Genomic DNA, 19,826 nt, shown 5'->3' with positions numbered 1-19,826 from the left:
GGATCAAACCAACTCATTCAGAGAAACAGGGATTCTCATTCTAGGTCAGAGAAAAAAACATAAAAAAAGTAATCAGTCCTTGAATATTCGGAGGGGAGGGGGGGCAAAGCAAATACGCTTACCATGACATACTGTCGGTGCGTCAGTGTTCTTAGCTTTCTTCGGTGAATTTCTTTCGAGGCATTTAGCGAAAAAATCCTCTTTCTGTCTCCCCTATGAAATGGGATTAGGAGACATCAACACAATTGTGAATTTTTTTCTTTCTCCAAATGAAGACAAATGAAGCACAACTTTCAAAGCATGTATGTACCACATTGTAAAACACCTCCCTTTCATTTTCATTTTCTTGTTTGTATGTCCTTTGTGTGACCCTGAATATAAAGCAGCAATCATTGGAGTGCTTAATGGTGTATCAGAACAAATGCATGGATGGGTAACTTTACATTTTACTCTTGCTTAGTTAAGCCAATTCAAATGAGTTCTTTAATTTCTTCCACAAAATTAATTGTTATCACAATTTGCATTACTTACAACAGAATGGTTGAAGTTAAGCTATTATATAGACATACTGTATTCCATCATTTCCAAACATATGTTGATTGTAAGTAGTTTTTTGTCAGCAGGGCTGTGTGTGTGTGTGTGTGTGTTTGCATGTGTGTTTTGTTTTCAGCTACACAGAGCACAGAGTCCAGAGATACATGGTATTTAAAGTACAAATCCAACCTTAAACTTCCCTACACCACATTTGTTATACAATTGATGCACCGACATTTTAACACTCGCTCACCATTTTTTTCCATGGTGGTTTTTAGGTTCCTGCCTTTGTGGTAACAACATCCTTGACTCCCAATCCATTATGTAGTTATGTTCGTCTCTGAATTCAAAGCCATTGGCTTTTACTGGCTCGGTCACTCAGCCTTTAGGTTGATTAAAAGAGGCTGGGACAACTGACGTCTTCCAGATGTGCCCGGCAGCTGCTTGGATACAGCTGGGCAGCACATCAAAGCCTCATTGAGCTGCATTTCATAGCTCATTAAGGCAAGTCTTGAGTGATGGTCTTAAATTTTGGTTTCTTTTTACTTTTGCATCCGGTGGTGGCAAAGGCGGAGAAGTTACTATTTATTATTTATTTGTTTACTTATTTGTTTATTTATTTCAATGGTTTGTTGTCTGTATTTTGCAAATGTCTTCTCTGCGACTGTATGCCAGCTCAGTAAAATCGAACATTTATGATGGAAGCCTTTGATTTGAAATCTTGTCTCGCAGCCAATGGTTTCACATAAACTGGCCCAGTCTGCTCAATATTTCATCATGTTTTTTTATAAACCCTCACAGCACGGAACTGATGTATTCTTCTGAGACATTTCCCCCAAATTATAAGCAGTTGGCACAGGATTGGGATCAAACTAAATAAAATTGCCCCCAAACTGCCACCCCCTCCCAGTTCCATTGCCTTGATGCCAGACACATAATGCAATTAGACAGAGGAGCATAATGCCATCTTTCCAATCCTATTCTACATGCACCCCCCATTACTCTACATGCATGAAATCACAGAGTATATTTGAGACCAACCAAATATGTCTCCACCCCGGGACTCTCTTGCTTTTATCTATGATAAGGGACACTGTTGCCCAGGGTGCCAGGGGTGATCCTAGCACAGGAGGGATGCATCTATTTTTCCCCACCTCTATAGGATCAGCTTTTGTTCTTAGCACAGGTTTAGTAGCTAAAGTCGATACGATTAGCACGTGTATGGGACAAAAGGTTGATCATTTTTGTTACCCTTTTGGTTTGTTGACGGGATCTCTAAGCCAAAGCTTGTATTAACTGAGCAGTCGCCTTGGCAAACGTTGCACACACAGGTAATTGGCTTAACTCTGGCAAGTGGAACATTTTCTGTTCACTGAGGGACACAGGTTTTTAAAATGACGCCTACCAAGAGTTCACTCTGCCTTGTGAAAACAGAGAGAGAGAGAGAGAGAGAGAAAGAGATGATAATGGTCATTGATAGTTTGACAGTACATCAAACTATCATACTTTGCTTGAACTGTTATTCTATTCTATGTGAGTACAGTACTTATTGCCGCACAATATCAACAATATTCCGGCCCTGTACCTTTATTATAACTTTATTGTACCTTGATTGTTGTAAGTCACTTTGGATAAAAGTGTCAACTAAATGACTAAATGTAATTGTAAATACATGAATAAACAAAGGTACACCACATGTGTATGTATATGACTGTCTATGGGTTTGTGTGCACTTGGGTATTTATGCTCCCATTGACTGTAAGAAAAGGCTTACTACAATGGATATCTCAGAGGCATGTAATATTGGTCCGGTGAGCTGTTTCTTTGCCCATTTGGCTTACACCACAAACATGAACAGAATCATTGAGACATCAGCGAAACCGCACAAAGCTGCAGATTGAGCACAACCCTGAGGGGCTAAACAGAGCAAAGCGCTCATAGATATCAATGACATCTGAGCATTTATATGCCATGATCTTATGTAAAGGCGCTCTATTTAAAATTCACGTCACACATTGTTTCCGATGGGAAGATGTGAGTTGGGTGGATATGAATATTTCCAGAGGCTGGAAATATGTTACACATGAAACGGACTGTTCTGCAAAGCACTTGGTCAAAAAAAAATATGTCTCTAATGAAAGTCATTAGGAAGGCAGATGTCAACATGTTCCGTGCTGGATTTTCTGATGAATACTACTCTGAGCTAAGCAGAGGCTGAATTTTAAGCTTGTGGGTGTGTGTGTATGGGGGGTGGGGGGGGGGGGGTAAATTAAAAGATTATTTAAGCTGTAGTGAGTCTAAGCTGTAAATGTGAGACTCTGAGAACATTTCTCAGTCATATCCGTGTCAGTTTAATTATTAATCTGTGGCTCTTAAAAGCCAGGCCGCCAGCTCGTCTAACCTTTAAATAGGCCGTCCAATTAACATTAAGAGGCCACCATTTCAGCAAATCAGATAGGCCTGCTTACTGAGTAGACTTTCCGAGCTAGCCCATACATTTCACCACAAACGCAAGAGAAGGCAAACAGTGGTCAGAGCAGAATTGTTGCCCCTGAAAATGTCCGCCACCCCTTCCTCATGAGAGCCACATATTAAGAGTCTGTCTGAGTCTGATAAATATAACTCACGTAGGACTGCAGCAGCACTAGATACAGGGTTTATGTAATAACTTAATTGTAGTGAGAGTGGGGGGGGGGGGTTAAGTTCAAGCTGGGCTCTGTAAAGCACCTTGAGACATCTTCATAAATTATGCTGCTATATACATTAAATTACATTTGAGTTGTTATCAATCATTGTATATTTCACACAACATTTGTATTTAGTATTTTAGAAGATATCATATTCAATGTTACTTGAAGTGCAGGGAAGGTGTACATTTTAGTGCACAGTACATGCACTCTGAGAATTGACCCTTTTGACCTTGGAGTTTTGCCACCTGTTCTACCAGCTGAGCCACAGACACTGGCGCCTTAATGCAGGGGCTTACCTGGGCTTCAGCCCAGGGGCCTCGACCAATGAGGGGCCTCCTAATAATAATAATGATAATCAATAATAAAAAACGGCGTGTCCGTATTCGCGGCGTCATTAGCCTACTCTGGAGCTAGCCTAAATAATTGAGCACATCGTAGTGCTCTACAATTACATCCATGCAGAGGCCCCCTTTGTCTTTTCCAATTCTAAAGTGTAACAAAATGTTAGCCTGGCGAGCCAGACCCACATTAAAATGTAATTTGTAAAATGTAATTTGCTGCTGCTAGGGGCGCGTCTAGATTTCTAGGCTAACAAAATGTAACAAAACGTAATAAATCCCAACGGGTGTAGAGGAGCTACAGGAGAGGCTGAAACTGACTGACAAACTTATCCTACAAACTCTGGAGATAACGTGGGTAGGATTGAAGCAACGATAAACGAATGACGTGGATTCCTGTAACTGTCCATGAAAACCGAAGGCATAGCAGGTAAATATAGTAGCAAATAGCCTGGAAATGAAACGGCTTTAAAAACATGTATTTCACTTGTCTCATTGGAGTGAACGCAGAACATGGGCTGTGGCGCAAAGAAATTAAGATCTGCATCTCCGTTCACCAACAGCTAAGTTTGTGCTAACCTATTCGCACATATAATAGTCTATGTTATGTTTTCTCCATTGTTAACGTGAGATATGTCTCCATGTAGTGTAGTGATAATGCATAAGGTAGCCATGTTCACGTCACATGAGCCAGCTTGTTCTGTAGGCTAAAAGTATTTCTGTCCCTCCCAAACTGCGTTAAACTGGTGTGTTAAAAAACATATAGCCCAGGGGCTTATAAGGCGCCCCCCACAGACACATCAAAAATTGACATGAATCAACTGGCACCTGAGCATCTCTGTCAACACATAAAAGGGGGACAACCTCATAACCCATGAACTGGAATCCCACATGATTTGACTAGTTGCTTGAATGCCACGCTCCTTGCTAGTGCCAAGCGTCCAGATGTTGGTGACCCTGAGGACAGCAACTTGAAGGCTGGAAGGCCTGGGCTTCCACCGTGCCGCGACCGTGACAGGAAAACTCTAGTATGCACAGATGGCTCAGGGTCCTCCAGGCATCTCCACAAGGTTCTTAGCTCGAGATGCACCCATGCACAAAATATATGGCTTCTGGTTGACAAAGGCCAGATGGAAAGCTATTATCAGTGAGATCATGATGGGAAACATGCAGTAGCCTGCTGTGCAAGCATTGCCCCTCTATTTCCTTGTTTTGATCATTTGTTCATTAATATCAATTCGCCACCACATTCTTTTCCACGTTTGCTTAGCAATGAATTCCTTACCATCTAATTATACAACGTGGCCATATATATTTGCACTTTCAGGGATACTTTCATAGATATTGCGACATAGGTAATAAATCCCAAACAGCTTGAAGATTTGTAAGGCTTGCCTTTTGCTCATGCCATTTGCTGCATAAGGGGAACTAGGATTTTCTGTATTTTTGTGGAAAAACTGCATTGCACAGAGATTCGAGACTTTCAATTACTTCTTATATTCAGGCGGCAAAAAGGCAGTCCCTTCTCTAGCCCTCATTCGTTAATCTCACGCCGAGTGCCAGTATTAAGGCGATAATCGCAGTACATGTGACAAAAGCGCAAAAAACTATCCCTGGAGTTGGTTTAAGAGGCCGGATAGGATTGCGCCCATGACAAAACCAGCGGGAGATTGCGCGTCACCCGGGCCCAAATCTATGGAGTGTTCTGTTGTATTCTCTTTTGCCTGGGAAGGCTCTCTCTTACACTAAAGGCTGCAGGTCTTCTTTGGGTACATTATGTTTATCCGTTGGCACCAAAAATGAGCTATTCAACAAACATCCCTTAAAGACACTAAATGTGACAGACGCTGAGAAATATAGCGCCTCGGAGCTGAATTAACATTTCATGCATTGTGTCCTGACTTCAGTCGTTGCCTCAGAGTGCTACCAGAGCGCACGAGTTCTCTCGCTCATGCCCCTGCTTTTAATTGCAAATTCATCAAGAATTCACAACGCTGTCACTCTCATTTTAACTCCCCCGGGGTCTTAAAGAGAATGTAAGAGACGAGTCATTGTGTGACATAAGATAAGTAGGGAGCCGCTTGGGATACAGATTCCGCTCCATCGCAGTGCGCGCCCGCCGGAGCGTTTTTGCGCTCTCTCTCTCTCTGTGGTTTTATGATCTCAGATGCAGTGTGGTCGAGCACCCGGAATACAAATTCATTATTAACTGCATTGTGAGGTCAAAACAGAGGTTATTTCATGACTGAATGGAATAGAATATGATATGTTTGCCTTGTTTTCGTTTTTGTATTAAGCAGATATTCATATTGGACAATATTTCCATTACCTTCCTGTTGTGATTTAACAGCCTACCTTTTGTTGACATTCTACAGCATAGGCCTACCACTGTAATTTCACATGTGCTGTCTGTAAACATTACAAGCCCTATCCAGAAGCAAACTGACTGCGAAATGGCCTATGACAGCAGTGTCTGGGATTTCACAGCTCAGCTCTGGGTGGAATATTGATTGGGGGTTCAAAAGACCACCAACCTCTACCGCTATACCCAATAACCTCATGGCAGAGACGTCTCTGTCAAAGGGGGGAGGGATGCTGTCTTTTAAAAGGGAGTGTTATTGGCGCTAAGCATAGGGAGAGCGTTGTTTAAAAGAAATAAAGCTCTCCAACGGGAAATATGTCACTCGGTTAGTAAATATGTCTGGATATGAGTGACAGAATCGTTGGCAGTCATCTATCAAGCGGGACCATATGTTGCTTTGGGTGGGGAGGGAACGGGAGCTTACTGCAAAGCCCGCCTTATCCTCAGCATTACAGACTCCAAGAAAGGATTTACTCTTTAATTCTTGATTAGATAGAATTTCTCCCAAGAACCAAAGCATGGCGATGCACTGAACACTCGGACCAATGGGAATGATGTATAGGTATACCGACCTCCACACAAGTAGCCTACTGTAAACATTATCACCGGGCTCTGATGAGACTCATTAGACAGTAGCCTACGGATTATCAATCAGAAATTAATCCCGTTTCTTGTATCGGTTCCAACTGAGCTGCCACAGTTTGTTTTGCTCTGAGTGTGCAACAGAGGGCTTTATTTTTCTCCCACAGAGGTGAGCGGGGGTGGAGGGGAAGAGAGGGGCAGTTCTTCTCTCCACAGAGACACACACACGCGCGCCTCAATTGCCTCTCCTAACTAGAACGTGCGCGGGCAACACAAGAAGGTTCTCGCTCACTTCTTTAGCTTGTTCACTCATGTGCTGCACACCCCCCTGCGCCTGCTGCCAGAGCGGAGGCTGTGACTGGCGCTTCGGCTGCATTGCATTCCCGGGCTGAGGACAGGAGGTAGTGGCTCGCGCCGCGCTGGCTCCTGAGGAGAGGATAGTCAGTACGCGCCGGCGGGATCTCGGATGAACACGGGCGTCCGTCGTCCTTCATTCCGCGCCCCCCTGACAGTCAGTCGTCAGCACTGCCTGCACTCATGACTTTACAGACTCTCCTGATCTATGGGCTCGGAATTACGTTGGCATTGGTGGCGTTGTTCAGCTCAGGTAAGTCTCGAGCGGGCTTTAGAAGGCGCTTATCTCAAGTGCAGCTGGCTGTGTGTGTGACAACATGAGTGCAAGTTTGTGCGAAACAAACTGTTGGGTATATTATATATCTTTGTAAAAGCTCAGTGTATTTTGGTTTGAGTAAAAACCGTGTAAGAGAGATGAGCTGAGGTTGCTGTAGTTTGTGTACTTATTAGAGTAGGCTATTTGATATTTTTTAGTCTGTTGATGAAATTTAAATTAAAACATAATTGAGGTTTCATAAAATTAAATGAAACCTCAGCTCTATCAATTTGCTGGGGGGGAAATGCAAACCCCAAACCTGTCAATAGCCTACTATGTTCACAGCAGTATAATGACATAGTCTGCTCCTCCATCATTCTCATATTTATCTTTTTTGTACATCCAAACTTGGGGGGCTGTTATTTTCATATTATCTAAATACCACCCAATTAAGTTTGTGGATCTTTACTGCCACTTACAATTACATGGATAGTATGGTGTCAAGCAAAGAATGGACAGAAAAATACATTGATCACAACAAAAGACCATTCATTGGTGGACCTTTCATGTGAACTGCATGGTTGGAGTTACATTAATCAAATCACATATTGATATAAGTGCTGTCCTGGGGCTTGTGAATTATTGGAGAAACAAATGTCATCACACTCGGTTTTGACTGCGGAGGAGAGTGAGTTCATCGATCACTCACAAATGGCTTGGATCATTGTGTTCTTATTATAGGGCTCCTGTTCAGAATGTAATCTTCAGGGGAGATGCTCTCTAATGGCTTTTCATCAAATCCATGCATGTTTGTGCTCACTGTTGTGGAGCATTTCAAGAAAACTGGTTTATCTCACTGCATCATTAACTAGGACCATGGTTGCCTCATCAACGAAAATCCAACATGGTCGGTCAGGAAGTGAGTGGTATGAAAAGTGTTCTGGTTGTGTTTAGGGTGTCTATATAACAGTACAATGTCCAGGGTTTCCTCTGGTACTCTGTATAATGTTTGGGGCTCTGCATTGATTTCAGCACATTTTTTCTTTCCTGTTTTTGCCTTGCATTTTATAAGAGCATTTGATAAGGATTACGTGTCTCTGAAAAGCCCTATGTGAGCTTTTGGGTTGGCTATTTAAGAGAGCACCAGCCAATGTGCCTTGGCTTCACTGCAGCAGAGAACCCTAGGTTGTGTGTGTGCGTGTGTGTGTATGGTGTGTGTGTGTATGGTGTGTGTGTGTGTGTGTATGGTGTGAGTGTGTGTGTGTGTGTTTGTGCAAGCAAAACACAGCCACCATGCCAACCTGGAAGATCATAGGCATCTCCCACCTCACACGACAGGATTTCCCCGGGTCACTGTAAGGTATATGGGGGTCCAGATTTGCGTCCAATCCCTTTAGACCTCTAATGGATTAATTCTGTTTAATCCGTTGGAGTCGCACGTCGAAGTGGTCGGCCTTCACCTGGATGGACACGTAGAGGGCGAGGCCATCTGGGCCAAATCAGAAAAAGACCAGGCCAAGTGTCAGACACGTTCTTGGGTGTGGGGATGATCACTACTAGGGTCACTAGGGTCAGTGTAGCAATTGACACTTGGAATGGTGGGACTGGGCTTTCTTGGGTGTGGAGATGAACCTCATAGGCCAATCGGAGGTGATTGTTGTGGGAAGGAGCATTTGTATAGTATAAGTATAAGTATATCCCGTGAGGGAAATTTGGTCGCTGCATTTATCCCAATCCGTGAATTAGTGAAATACACTCAGCACACAGTGAACACACAGTGAGGTGAAGCACACACTAATCCCGGCGCAGTGAGCTGCCTGCAACAACAGCGGCGCTCGGGGAGCAGTGAGGGGTTAGGTGCCTTGCTCAAGGGCACTTCAGCCGTGCCTACGGGTCAGGGTTCAAACCGGCAACCCTCCGGTTACAAGTCTGAAGCGCTAACCAGTAGGCCACAGCTGCCCCTCATGGTATTGGAATGGTGTAACAGGGCCTCACATACTGGCTTATTTTGCTAGCAGTCAGGCTTGAAGGCCTACAAAGTCCCGGATATTACCAAAGGATTTACAAATGAGAATCTATTTTTGCAGAACATCTAAACAACATTGGTGTCCTTAAGGACCCGGGCCACTTTGGGGGAATGCATGACAACACTAGAGGATTGCTTCTAGGGTCACAAAAAATCTTTTTTTGGATGCTCTGAATTATCTGTGGGTTGCTCATGGTTGCTGCAGTGACATTCACTGTACTGTGGTAACCTCTAGTTGCCGTTTCGGAAGTGTCCTAAATAAAATACTAGGCTGCATCTTCAGTGGATTGTATCTTTTAATAAATTAGGATATTTTGGTGGTTGATCATTCATATTTAATTAACAGCAATTGGCTGTTAAATATGTCTTGAATTTAGATTTTGCAAGTGGTTGTGTAAGTGACATCTTTTCATGAGAAAGCAAAGTCCAAATAGGGTTATTGAGATTTTGGTCTGGTCAACATATAGGATCATGGTTTATAGCACAATATACATCATGTCATCGTGATCCAAAGCTTCTTACTGCCAATAAGTAAAATCCACTAAAATTCTCTAGGCACATCATTCCCGCACACAGTTTCATTATTGCAGCCAAAATAGCTTTTCTTTTCAAACTCTGTTCTGTGTCAAAGTCGCCTTCAAAATTGTGCTTCGGTAGAAGCAGAGGTGAAGTGTGTATTTTTTTGTAAGTGATTAAGTGTATTTGTTATGGTTGCTGCTTGTCATGTCCACCGTGAGCTAAGGGCTCTGGCACTAATTCATCATCCGGGGGGCAGATGGTTGGGGCAGACAATCATCTGCCAGAAGACGCTAAATGTAGATATGATGACTCTCAGGCAGGCTCCATCACACCCCAGCCAAACCACAGGATGTGTGTGTGTGTGGGGGGAGGGAGCCTTGTGGACTCACAGAAAGCAAAAACATTCATCCAGTGTACGTGGAGGGATCTGGTCTGATCCGCTGACATCTGTTAATTAGGCTCTTTCTTTGCTCAGTCCAAAATTAATTGGTAATTATTTCAGTACTACCCAGCATACCGTATATGTATACATGTGTATATATGTTTGTTTATTCTCAGACATACAGTCATCATTTTGCCTGTTCTGCACAGTGCTGTTGATTTGAGAGAGGGGAAAGCAGTATAATGCCAGATTTATGTTCTTGCTGCAGTGTTGGCTGGCAGCCTTCAAGCCTTCCTTGATGTGCAAGTGAAGTCCATGAGTTATTCTGTGTGCTTTCCCTGTTCTGTGATCAAGTGTATGCACCATGAGTTGCCATGTCTTCAGGGGAAAGGAGGAGTGAATGCACAATGACTCTCAGAGGTGCCCGCTATACTTCCAAGAGACTAGGGCAGTGACTGCTATTGAAATGGCTGTATCTTCCTGTTTTACTTACATTTTTTTCCTGTAGTTGTGTGTGTGTGTGTCTCTCTCTCTCTCTCTCATACATTTTACATATTGGCCTTTTTGTTTCTGTTTATTTTGTTTATGTATGTATGTATTTCAATGTTTCCTTAGAATGTTTATACACACCTGTCTCTCATTCTCTCTCTCTATTGTACTTCAGTCAATCATCACGTCTTGCCCTCTTCATCTCTTTTCTCTCTCTCGCTCTCTCTCTCATAGCACATGGTCTGCAATGCTATGGCTGCAACATCATCCACGGGCAGCGGTACGTGGACATTGGCTGCGCCAACCCAGAAGTCATCACCTGCACACACTCCCACAAGGGCTTCAAGCACCGCTTCTGCATCAAGACAGAGAGCAGTGAGTAGTAGCACAGTACAGTTTATCTCTCCAAACCACACCCTCACTAAGGGACATTACACACACTTATTTAAAGATAACTATGACCTCACATTGTGTCAGTCACGTTTACACACTGACTCCATCATGAAAGTCTACGGAGCAAGTTGCCAGTGAATGAGATTTCCTGCAGAAGAGTTAAAACATTCTTTTAAAAACATACAAAAAATGCAGACTTGATGTGACAAAGCCTTGGGGCACAAGGGCTTCTGCATTCAGTACACCTCACTTCTTTCACCCTCACCCAGTCACTCACCCGCTAACTTAGAGGTTCAAAGACCATATCAGCATTAAGAAAGGGAGTGGTGAAATTTCGGAACAGCTGTGAAATGGTACTCCACCCTTTCTGTGAATCAGGAGGTTCATCCATCTTAATAAGGATGATGATCTGTAACAGCATGTCTGGGAGGCAGGATATCAAATCTCAAACCAAGACAATAAGTGTTTGAAGATGGAACATGTTCTGCTAAATGGAATAAGAAATCATTATTGCCTTCTTGCCTTCTTGAGGTTGTGGTAGTTAGCCAATCTGCTGTGTTAGGTAACAGATTGGGCGATGTGATATGATATGATTCTTGCGATTTTTCCCTTACTCACTCTAAGCTTTTCTTGAGGAAGCCATAGGATGGTAGTCCAGATATTTTCCTCGATGTAGAGGACAACAAACAATGCAGAAATAGTGGTGGCACAGCAAAAGCTTGTTGGATTTGTAGCTAGGTTATCAGTGAATGCACGGATCAAGGAGAAGCCAAGTCCTCCTGAGAGCGACGGTGTCAATCACAGCTTCTGAAATCCCGGTTTGACCTTTACTGGCTCCTCCGCTCGAGCTCTCATCTGTGGTCACTAAGGGGCCGGTGTCTGGGTATTAATTCCCCCACAAGCGAATCTGCACTGACCCAAATCCATCGCCCAGGCGAAATCTTTTATCTGCCCCAAACCCCCAACACCCCCCCCCCCCCCACACACACACACACACACACACGGCCTTCAGAACATACGCTAGTGTCATATCCTGGCTCAGAATGACCACCAACTTAACTTTCAACATGATAATGTGGATTAAGTAGAACTTTGTTACATGACTCAGGGAGATAGCATGGTGGGGCGCCGGGGTGGCGGTTTGGGATCAAGGGCTCAAATAAATCCTTTCAGGGCTCCAGTGGCCAACCGCAATGTAAAATGATGAATCACTGAAAATAATTTACCTTTTTTATCAGAGTTGCAGTCTGGTAATTATTACCGACAGCTGGACATAGCTTAAGAAGTCCGTGCAAATGTTTGAATTTGCAGTATCAGGCATTTATAGTCAGTTGGTGACTCACTCACATCAGGACCACACATCTTGCTGTCAGCTTTACCTCTGTAGCCGACTGCCAAGGCTGTTGCTTCTTATGAGGAGTGAGGGACGTCTGGTGATGTGCGCGTAACTCCACATCACTCTCTCTGACACTTGAGTGGAGGGGCCTGATGATGCGACAATTTCATTTTTTTTATTTATTTATATTTTATATCCTGACAGCTCAGGAAACAGATTGGGGTCAGAGCTTGGTATGAGTGTGTGTTCGCGTAAGCAATACAAAATATTATAATATGTATGTGTGTGTGTGTATGTGTGTTTTGTGTTTGTATTCCTCTAGTGTGTGTATTTATGTGTCTTTGTGCATGTGTGTATATTTGCACAATTGTATGATGCATAGCATAACAAGCTCTTTATTAAAATGTGGCTACTGCATTGATGTTTTAATCAGTATTGTTCAATCCAAATAAAATAATCTGTAAGAAACTGCAAGAAAATTATGTTTTCTGTTGTGTTGTAGTTGTTCACCCATTGCCTAAATCACACACTGAGATGCAACACACTGCATCACTACAGTATACATGGAGATGCGACACAGACCTGTCCTTTTAAAAACAACGTCTTGAGGGAGCCGCCCGAACCTTGCTCCTTAATCCCCCCCTGGCCATCCTTCGGCCCTGCCAGCTGCTGTTGCGTAACAGGTTTAGTGGCCCATTCCCCTTTGCCCTGTGTGGGTACGGGAGTGCCTTTCGGCCGGCTCCTTGGCTCCACTGGAGAGCACGGGTCCTCCTGCTGTCATTCATGGAGCGATAATGCAAGGCTTATCACACGCTCAAGGCACCAGCCACTCCACACGTGCTGCTTAAGCATTTGAAGTGTGCTTAATCTTAAGTGGTGAGAGAGATAGTGTGAAGGTTATTTTTTAGTAAATAGTTTTTTTTCACTAAATGCTCTTGGAATAGAAAAATCATGTGGACCACTATGTCTTGTGTGTAGGCTATGTGCGTGTTTATTGTTTATAGGATCCCCATTAGCTGGGTGTGTGTGTGTGAGAGAGAGAGAGAGAGAGAGAGAGAGAGAGAAAACTGTTACCCAGTAAAAGCCTGTGCCAGTGATTAATAGATGCAGGAATCAATTCAGTCCATTACTTGAGCTAAAGACATTTTAAATGCACATGGTATAGGGTTTTCTCCTCCAATCATGTGTCAATGCCTTTTCTAATGCAGATATGCAGAGTTGATATTGTTCCATCAATCCATCAGTGTCTCATTTCCCTCCTACCTGTCAACCGTTGAGTAAACAGAGGTGCGTTTATGTCATTGCAGCGGCGCTTGGCATCGTCCTGACAAGCGGCTGTGCTACATCTCGACACTGTCAGCAACAGGAGCTGCCTGGGGTTCGGATCCATTGCTGCGATTCGGATCTGTGCAACAGCTCCTCCTGCTGGCGAGCAAATGGACTACATTATGTCTGTGCGATACTCAGCTTGCTGCTGTTATGGCTGCGGTTATAATGTGATGCCTGAAAATATGGACTTGACATTACGTCATTTCTTTGTGTTGCACCAAGCAGAAGTTTGTTCGAAATTTTAAGATGACGATAATGACTTGCATGACCTGTTCAAGGTGTTTTTTTTTTCACAAAATAATTTAGATACAGTTGATTGTGATAAATGCAGTGATTAAATTCAAAGGATAGGTTATATTATTACAACTATTACCACCAGTTAATTTCAGTCATTTCATATGTTAATAGTCATAGTTTGTTTCCAGAGAATAACACCCAAGAGCCTATGAGCGCTCCAAATGTAAATATTCTGTATCAAAGAGTATTGATTTTCTTGAAGACTTTATTTATTATCGATTTATTTATTTTATTATTTTGTATATGTTGACCATCAATTGCACTTCATTGTTAAAGACATACATCGCAAAAGATGTAGTGCTCTGTTTAATGGCAAACTCTTGAGTCAGTGTGGGTTCTCATTGGGCACATTCTTGTTTTGTTACAGTATGCTTACTGCAGAGCAAGTGCTGGAGATGTATGACTTTGCATGTGTTTTATTAGTAATGACCAGAGTTTTTATGTCAACACAGTGCAGTGAGGTGATATTTCACTAAGTGTATTAAAGGATTTTAAAAGTAACAGGATTAAGTGTTTGTGTGCAACATTGAATGAAAATGATAGGGTTCTCTATTGATGCTATACCTTTGCTGCCATGTCCCAAATCAGTCTTGAGTCTTACTCAAAAGGTTATCAGAGAATATACATTTTATTTAATTTTCTTTTTGTCCTTGATTAGAACTTCTCTCAGCCAATCACAAATGAGGGATGAAACTGCATAATATTAAGCTTACATATATTTGTATGTAACCAGAGCTGAGTGCTCACCATGCAGCCATGACCGTTGATAGTTATAGAACTCACAGTGGATCTGTTCCTGAGTCAGTGTCTCTGTACTCCCACTGAAAAATCACATCCTCTTCCTCTCGCTGTGGTGAAAGAAACAACAGGAAGTGTGAATTTCCTTTCATACAATATGTACTGCAGAAATCTGAATGCCCTTTAAACAGTATTTCTATGGGTACTCAACATTTCTGCATTTGGGTTTCTAACCAGCTGAGCAAAGGACTGAAATAGTGATATGCTTCCCTCATACAAAACTAGACCTAGACCTACATAATGTGGCTAATAAAAGATGTGTCTGTCTATCTGTATCTTTTCAGTTGTTTTAATGCTGCAGTGTATGAAGTACAAAATGTCACCAACACCTAAAAAAATGATTAGGTATTGTCCGCCAGTCATTGTCAGAGAATAAGTCCCGAACAGCACCACGATACAAAGCTATACTGTATGCCAGCAAAGTTCCCCTTGTCCAGATCATTTTATCATCTTCAATAACTACAAGAGGAATGTATTCAGTTAATGATAGACTGGAGATTAGTATATCCTGTGATATTGTTGTGACTGGAACAAAATGTACTGCATGAAGCGAAGATGATGGGTCAAATCTTTTTTTTGTGTGCTTTTTTTAAAATATAGGTTGAATGCCGAAGCCTCAGATTGTGAGTGAGAGTGTAAATGTGAATTCATCACACTCTATGTCAGTTTCCATAAGTAGAAGATTGATGTGTTATGCAAATCTATTGGTTATTCCTGTCAGTTCAATAATTGTGCAGCTCAGTGAAATATAGATCTAGTAACTGCTAGCATTGAGCCGGTGAACTAACTGACCTCAATGTAAGTTCTCAAGTGAAAATTAATTGATTTATGACACTTTGTGAAAATGTCATCATACTCATAATCATGCTTAATATTCGAGCACTGAACAGGTCAGATATTAAGTGATTTGGATTGCTATCATTCGAATCACAGCATCTTTGTTGGTTGATAAAACTTTGTTAGTCTATTGTCTCCCAACCAAGGATTCAAGATTCAAGTATTATTTGTTTGTTACATACAGAGATACTATTTTGAAACATGTAGTAAGATGACATACTGTAGTTGCTCAACATCTTCCTGTGCAGAGGTGTCCTGAGGGATCACCAACTATTTATAAAGACAAAGAAAGAAAGATGAAAAAGATTTTAAAAAGTACAAAGTGTGTAAGTGCATATGTCAACTCCATAAAAGTGTTTAAAAGTGTTTGCGTGTTTCTGTTTGTCTTTCTGTTTTAGCCATGTGGCTAGAGGCACTTACCTGACCTCAGCACATGTTCGAACAACAGTCAGGGTTCAACAGTAACAGACATTGTCAGGGTGTGAAATGTCTTAATGTTTCTAGGCCCTTATTTGTACTCTTCTGGTGAAGATGTTCAGGGCAAGAAGAAGCACTCTGATGGGGCATCTGCAGAGCATACCACTCTGCTGGGCACTGCGATCCCGAGCTGTGCAATTTCCACACCAGGCGATGCTACCTTCTAGAACACTCTCCAAACCTGAAGAGTGGGAGGCCTTCAAGATGTAGACACCTTGGATTTCCACAGCCGACAAAGGAAGAAGTCTTTCTCTGGATTTCTTTAGAGTGTGTTGGATGTTGACAGTCCACATGAGGTCATCGGTAATGTGTACACTGAGGTATTTAAAGCTTGCAACCCTCACCACAGACTGTCCTCTGATCTTTAGAGGAGTGTAACTGCTGCTCTGCTAGCTATATAGTCCACCACTGTTTCCTTTGTTTTGCTGACATTCGGTGTCAAGTTAGACTGGCACCACTGTGGCACTTCTTCTACCTGACTCAGGTAGGCCTGGGGAGTATTCCAAGTACAAGTGACAAACATGGCTAAGTTAGTGGTAAACTTCCTACAAGAGTCCTATGGCATTGTTTTGTTAGGAGAATGAAGCCAAACAGCTCTTCTATTAGGAGGTTTACCACTTACTCTGAGTTAACTTACCCAAGTTTATCACAAAACTACTTGGAATACCCCCCTGTTCATTGTTGTTGTTGACACTTACTGGATCTGCACCTTGGTATTTTAATTCCATAATTCAGTTTTATATGGAGCTAAATTTGTCTCAATAATATTTGTATATGCGCAGAGGGGGATCCACAGATATTTCTTGATTTGCATGTGTGTTTTGATATCTACAAATAAAAAAATCCTATTTGTAACTCATATATTGATTTTTACAAATATAGATGTGCATTTGTAAATAAAATGCCATTTGTAAAACCGAAAACTTCATTTGTGAAATGTGATTCTGCATTTGTGGATCACCAGCACACGCATTCTTCGCTTTCCAAAGTTACGTGTTTTTGAGACGTTCTTCGCATGAAAGTTGCACAAATCCACACGTAAAAAAATCATATTTGTAATTTGTAAATTGTTTTTCACAATAGATGTGTATTTGTAAATGAAATGGCATTTGTAAAACTGAAAATTGCCTTTGTGAAATCTAATTTTGCATTTGTGGATCACCAGCACACACAGTTTTCGTTTTCGCATTTGTGGATCAGCACACGTGTTTTTGAGACAATCTTTGCGGCAGAGGAGCCACCCAGATCCACAAATAGCCTACCTCTAATTCGCCTGCTGACAGACTTTCTAATCCAGTAGATGGCAGTGTTGTTCTATGGGACTCATAACACACAGAGCTAGCAAAGCTAGTTCTTAAATCTAACAAGTTATGCCTTTTACAACAAGCTTTTTGCTGGAAAAGTGGTGTTCAATTTCCATAATCTTTGTTTAGTGAACGCATAAAACCGTCAGTTTGTAAGCAAAATCAAGAATGACAATCTTTGAGTTTGTTTATTGTTTATAGGTAACGATAAACAAACTCAAAGATCGTAATTCTTGATTTTGTGATTTCTTGATTCATGTGAAGAACGTCTCAAAAACACGTAAATTTGGAAAGCGAAGAATACATGTGCTGGTGATCCACAAATGCAGAATCACATTTCACAAATGAAATTTTCGGTTTTACAAATGGCATTTTATTTACAAATGCACATCTATATTTGTAAAAATCAATATACAAGTTACAAATATTATTTTTTTTATTTGTAGATATCAAAACATACATGCAAATCAAGAAATATTTGTGGATCCCCCTCTGCGCATATACAAATATTATTGAGACAAATTTAGCTCCATAGTTTTACATCCCCTAGCCCATTGCAGCCCTCTGCTGAGTGTCTGCAGTGTCAACCATCCATTAACAATAAGAGGTTACAATCAAGACTCTTTTCCTCGATGATTCCTTGTTGGTGGAATGAGTTGCTTAGTGTTCTGCGTTTTTGTGGTAGTTTTGGGACTTTCAAGAATTGTTTAAAGACTTATCTCACCTTACACCTATTTAGTTCCCAAACTTTTCCATGACAAGGCCCCCCATATACCATCAGGTTCGAGACAAGGCCCCCATGTAAGATTTGTTATTACAGCGATAATAGGCTACTATGACAAAGTTAAGCAATAAATAAATAAACCATCTAAATAAACACACAAAAACATGTAGTGCTATTTTATAACAATATCCATAATCATTTTTATATTTTTTTATCGTTTTTCTTTCGTTTTATTTTCTCGTCCAACTTGCTGCAGCCCCCCTGGCACCACCTCAAACTGGTGTATGGTGAGTGTTCTGGCGCATCATTTCTGTCGTTTATCACCCACACGTCACACATTACTAGTGGAATTCCCCTTCACTGTAAAGCGCTTTGGGTGCCTTAATAAAGTGCAGTATAAATGCAAGATCTTTTTTTGTCTGTTAACAACTCCTTGTCATCATCAAGTAGTGTCTATCTTTCGGTTATGGAAATGTCATGCACTATATGAATACATGCCATACATCTGTAACATTAACTTGATATTGGTGATACCTTACAAATTAGCTGGGTTAAATTTTAGCCTTGGGCTCCGAATCCCTTTCCTGTTCATTCTTTAAACAACGGAAGTGGAGCACACTCACGCTGCTTGCACGCAGACCTAAAAGAAAAAAATAGTAGGCCTAAAATAAAAAAAAAGCTTGCTCTTCTGGTGTAGCCAATGGAAGCATATCTTTGCGAAAGTTCTGTTGCCATTCTGTGTTTGTCCCATACGGTTCGTGCATTATTGTTCAAGGACTGAAAAACATTAGCTCACGGGCAATAGAGCTGAAAATCTTGTGGCATGCATGCCATGCAATAGGACTGTGCATTAACTGGCGAAAAACAAAAACTTTTTTTGTCAGATCATGGAGAGATTTCAGATGTGCAATAACTATAAAAGGTGTCTTCATAAGCTGGTGTTGGTGATTGCTATTGAAATGTTAAAACCGAATTGTCCACTAAAATCAGAATAAACAACCTCTGAATTCTTAATGGTGGGTAATGCTAAGAAGCGTGACCTAAATTATTAATTGCACAAAAAGATTGCTTTTTTGTTTAAAAAAAAAATTGATTAGATTCCCCATGCAAACTTTAAAATGAAGAAACGGAACAAAAATGTTAGTGTTGCATATTTATATTGAAGTATTGAAGAATCAGATGAAAATACAGTTGCTTAATATATAAAGTCTTATAGGCCTGCATATTACTGATAATTTAAATGTAAAAATCACATAGGCCTTTATTTAGGAGGATTACCCTCTCAAAAAAGAGGGTGAGGGTCTGTTTGTTTCAAATGCCTATAGCCCTCCATGTGATTTTGGGTCCTTCAGGTAGCCCTCATTCCCAAAAAGGTTGGAGTCCACTGCTGTAAAGGATCATACATCACAATATCTGTATAAATGATGAAGAAGAAAAAGGGCTGGAATTCACTGCATTTCACAATGGATTTGAAACATACCTAGGCCTAGTGCATATAGAGTTTTAGCTATGTCTCTTAAAAATCTACAAATATGTATTTTTAAATGAGCAAAGATATACCTTATTCAAGAAATAACAGATTTATTTAGAATGCATATTTCTGGATATGTTTATGCTTTAACGCATGATTAAAAAAAAAAAAGTCAATATAGGCCAATATAAAATATGAGAGTGCTGAGGGTGATGATAAATAAGGCAATTAGATAGATAGATAGATAGATAGATAGATAGATACTTTATTGATCCCCAAAGGGAAATTCAAGAAAGTGACAGCAGGAGAGGCTTTAGCAGCTTAATTT

Source organism: Alosa pseudoharengus, unplaced genomic scaffold (assembly GCF_046254945.1).
Source record: "Alosa pseudoharengus isolate Yale_2024_CS ecotype anadromous, Long Island Sound unplaced genomic scaffold, YU_APseudo_1.1 YU_APseudo_1.1_scf_14, whole genome shotgun sequence".
NCBI lineage: Eukaryota > Metazoa > Chordata > Actinopteri > Clupeiformes > Clupeidae > Alosa > Alosa pseudoharengus.
This window is presented reverse-complemented; position numbering follows the sequence as displayed.